The sequence below is a fragment of the Cebus imitator genome, unplaced genomic scaffold, assembly GCF_001604975.1.
Source record: "Cebus imitator isolate Cc_AM_T3 unplaced genomic scaffold, Cebus_imitator-1.0 Scaffold231, whole genome shotgun sequence".
NCBI lineage: Eukaryota > Metazoa > Chordata > Mammalia > Primates > Cebidae > Cebus > Cebus imitator.
Genome location: NW_016107546.1, coordinates 2993887 through 2998680, shown reverse-complemented (window position 1 = coordinate 2998680; position 4794 = coordinate 2993887). Strand labels below are relative to the sequence as shown.

Below are 4794 nucleotides of genomic sequence, written 5' to 3'. Positions count from 1 at the left end.
CGGTCACAAGCCCATTTGCTTAATAAGACTATTCATATTTTCTTCTCAGTATTTTCTTGTTACTTATTTTCTGAAAGTGCCAGGAAGAGGAGGGCAGGCAGGGGCCACCCCAAAATAGGCCACCCGTGGTGTCATGGTGACTTCTAACCCCAGTCCCCAAGTGATGATTTGAAAGTGATGATGACTGTTATGAAGTGTTGGATTTAACTAAGTATGCAAGAAGACATCAGTGGTAGAACTGAGTATTTGACCCCAGTTTGGGACTTACGGTGTTACAGAAAAATGCTCAGTAGCACCGGGCGAGGTGGCTCACACCTGTAATCCTAGCACTTTGGGAGGCCAAAGTGAGTGGATCACGAAGTTAGGTGTTCGAGACCAGCCTGACCAACATGGTGAAAGCCAATCTCTACTAAAAATACAAAAATTAGCTGGGCGTGGTGGCGCGAGCCTGTAATCCCAGCTACTCAGGAGGCTGAGGCAGAATAATCGCTTGAACCCAGGAGGCAGAGGTTGCAGTGAGCCCAGATCGTGCCACTGCACTCCAGCCTGGGCAACAGAAGGAGACTCCATCTCAAAAAAAAGAAAAAAAAGAAAAATATTCAGTAGCTACCCAGATTGGAATGTGTGGTGTGACTGGCTGGTATGCAGGATTTTTGCTCCCAAAAAAGTTGGGAAGCTTGCAGCAACTGCAGTGACTTCCAAACTGACTGGAAGAGAGTTAAAAAAGACATAAAGCAAAAAGACCAAGAAATGAGCAAATAAAGCAGCACCTGAAATCAACCATACAATTGAAGGAGCAACAGAATGGATTAAACAGAACATTGCGATCTCCAGTGGATTTGTGGGAGGCTTTTTGCTAAGACTTGCATCTTAAGAACATGAATGGTCTACCATAGCAGACTCAGCTATGAGAAGTGGCGGCAACACAGTGTCCTCTCTCAACCGTACATGCTGCCGGATCTCAGAAAAACAACTAGCTGGACACTACTGAACCCACAACTTAGCATTTTGCCACCTGGAGCCTGTCAAACTGGTATGTGCTGTAAAACAACTTACATGGTCGGTGAACAGTAGCATTTCTGAACAAAACGTGGCTTTTATCATTTAAAAAGTGCTTCTCTTTAGAAATTAGCCTATAAAATATCATCATTGGTTGTAGATATAGAAAAATAAGAAATCTGCTGCATTTATTGCCCTGTGAAATATAAATCCCCTTTTTACTTAGATAAGATTTTATGGCCGGGCACGGTACTTTGGGAGGCCAAGGTGGGTGGATCACCTGAGGTCAGGAGTTCAAGAACAGCCTGGCCAAAATGGTGAAACCCTGTCTCTACTAAAACTACAAAAAAATGACCCGAGCATGGTGGAAGGTGCCTGTAATCTCAGCTACTCGGGAGGCTGAGGCACGAGAATCTCTTGAACCCAGAAGGTGAAGGTTGCAGTGAGCAGAGGTTGTGCCACTGTAGTCCAGCCTGGGTGACAGAGTGAGACCCTGTCTCAAATAAATAAATAAATAAATAAGATGTTCTTCATTATGCTTTACAGTATAATGCCAGTAATTTTAAAATTTGTTTTATAGCCAGGTGTGGTGGCTCACACATGTAATCACAGCACTTTGGGAGGCCGAGGAGGGTGGATCACCTGAGGTCGGGAGTTCGAGACCAGCCTGACCAACATGGAGAATCCCTGTCTCTACTAAAAATACAGAATTAGCCGGGCATGGTGGCACATACCTGTAATCCCAGATACTCAGGAGGCTGAGGCAGGAGAATCACTTGAACCTGGGAGGTGAAGGTTGTCGTGAGCTGAGATCACACCATTGCTCTCCAGCCTGGTGGAGCAACAAGAGTGAAATTCTGTCTCAAAAAAAAAGAAAAGAAAAGAAAATAGAAAATTTGTATTATAGCTTCAATATAAGGGCCAACTTCTTTAAAAAAGATATGTTTGCAGTAAATTGAAGAACTCTAATGCCCCTTTGTGGAAGAAAGCTTTAGAAATGATATAATTATTAAAGATATTAGACAAAAATAATTTTCAAATAAGGATGATGATGAAAGAACCTCTGAAGTGAGTATTAAAACTTCTGACTACTTCTAACTATTGGTCCTACCCAGACGCTGATGATTAAGTCCAGTCGTGTAGTCTAAACTGCTCACTTGATGTGTCTTTGCCTCCATTTGCCTTTCCATGAAATGGGAATTTAAAACAAAAATGAAAAGCCCATGACCGTTGTGAGGATAAATAAAATGATACATGCCGAAAGGGTGCGGTGGACACCTTTGAGGACTTGTGTTATATAAATGTCAATAAGAGATACAGAGGAGGTGGAGCGGTTTCGGGTTGTAAATCCAGCTGATTAGCTGATATGTTACATAATAGAATCTGCAAATGGAGAACAAAGAGGAGCTCTCAGGGTCACCCGCCCATCTTCTAAGCCTGGTTTAGAATTACAAAGGTGTAGCCAAGGAGGAGCCCTGTTGTAGGTAAGAGCTTTGGAAACCAGACACTTCAGTCCGATTAATACGAGTAAGTAATGAGAAGACTTCATGAAACTCAAGGCCTTTCATCTGTGGGGGTGTTGAGGTGTCCTGTTTATTTTCTTCGGCGGTGGTTTTGTTTGGATTTAGATTTTCTTTTTTTAAGTTCTATCTGTTCTCCCTGGCCCTCAAAGTGAAGAGGAAGACAATGCAAAGGCCGGGAGGCATCCCTGCAGGCTTCCCTCTGTGACCCATTCATCTGGCAGCTGACGACACAATAGGGGGCCCCGTGCTGCCTGGAGTCTGAAAAATAAGATTAACTTCTAGAGCCAGAAGTGAGCAGTGAGTGTGGGATGGGAGAGGAAATGCTGGCCCTGTGGTGCCCTAACCCCACAGGTTCCACTATATGTGACCCCCATTCCACCCCATCTACGTTACTTCTCTCAACCCCTGAAGGGAGAGCTAAAGAGGGTCTTTTTTTTTTTTTTTTTTTTTAATCACTATCTGTGTTTGCAAAGAGTTTGGAGCCTCATGTGATTGACCAGCTGTTCACAAAAGCTCCATGATTTGCATGTTCAGTTCTGCCTCACCGGTCAGTTGTTCTAGTCACAGTTGTTCTAGACATGGTAAGACAGTTCAGTGAACATCCAGCAAAACTGCAGCTCTTGGCCTGGTGTGGTGGCTCACACCCGTAATCCCAGCACTTTGGAAGGCTGAGGCAGGCGGATCACAAGGTCAAGAGATCGAGACCATCCTGGCCAACATGGTGAAACCCCATGTTTCACCAAACAGAAAATACAAAAATTAGCTGGGCATGGTGGCACGCACCTGTAGGCCTGTAGTCCCAGCTACTTGGGAGGCTGAGGCAGGAGAATCGCTCAAGCCCAGGAGGCGGAGATTGCAGTGAGCTGAGATCGCGCCACTGCACTCCAGCCTGGTGACAGAGCAAGGCTCTGGCTCAAAAAACAGCAACAACAACAAAAACTGTAGCTCTTCTGTGTTTCTTTTCAAAACCAAAGGAATGGGACCTCAGAGTTGTGAATGTTTTCAGATACAGTAACCAATTTGATCCTCACAACAACCAAGGAGGCTGGAAGAGATCCTGGTTCCTTAGCAATTGAGGAAACAAGGCTCCTCCAAGAGGGTCTGGAGAGGCCCCGGGTGGCAGGCTAGCCCCACATGAAGACCCTGCTTGGCCCAGCTCCTGCAGATTCACCCCCTGATCTGGCCGGGGTTCCAGCACACGGGTGTTCATGGTCTGCAAAGGCCCTGTGCCTTCCCGAGGGGAACTGCTCACAGGCCCTCAGCCTGGAATGCCTCCCGCCCCTGCCCTGAACTGCTCATCGCTACTCTTGCTTTAGACCAGGGCTTTTCTTCCTTTTTTTTTTAAGACAGGGTTTCACCATGTTGGTCAGGCTGGTCTTGAACTCCCGACCTCAGGTGATCCACACGCCTTGGCCTCCAAAGTGCTTGGATTACAGGCATGAGCCACCACGCCTGGCCATAGACAGGGCTTTTCAAACCCTCCAGTGCCTGTGAATTTCCCGGGAACTTGTTACAAAGTAAATTCTGATTCAGGAGACCTGGATGGAGCCTGGGATTCTGCATTTCTGACAGGCTGCCAGAGCTCATGATCATCTGGCGGCCACGCAGAGCAGCAAGGCTGATCCTAGCATAGGCCTCACTTAATCTGGGATATGTCAAGAGACACTATTATACCATCTCCTGGTGGCCTGCCTTGGTTCGTAATTATAATGAGTGTTTGCTGTGTTTTCCTGGCTGAAGTGTAATCTCCACGAAGGCAGGGACTAGAACTCACTCATTCCTATTTGTATTCCCAGTGCCTGGCACAGTACCCGACACATGATAAATGCTCACTAAATAACTATCAAATGGATAAGTGAATGAAAGACAAGAGCCAACACTGGTTTTCCGACAGGAACAATGCTGTCCCTTGATCTTGTGAAGGGCCAATAATGGGACATTGGGGAAAATTTTGCAACCTATCATCAAGTCTAGGTTTTACTGGAGGCTCATTCATATCCTAGGCAGGGACCATCTTAAACGGGGTCAAACTAAAATGTTCATGGTGATCATCTCAAGAGTGGGATTACTGACTTTTATTTTTCCTTGTGCATTTTTCGTGTTTTCCAAATTTAATGCAATGAACAAGCACTAGTGCAGTGATTTGAAAGTTCATCTAGCCGGGCGCGGTGGCTCAAGCCTGTAATCCCAGCATTTTGGGAGGCCGAGGCGGGTGGATCACGAGGTCAAGAGATCGAGACCATCCTGGTCAACATGGTGAAACCCCGTCTCT

At 45.9% G+C, this 4794-nt stretch overlaps 1 pseudogene; it reads left to right on the top strand.

The window, feature by feature from the left end:
* Window positions 1-1236, top strand: LOC119466810 (annotated as a pseudogene).
* The last annotated feature ends 3558 nt before the right edge of the window (window positions 1237-4794 follow it).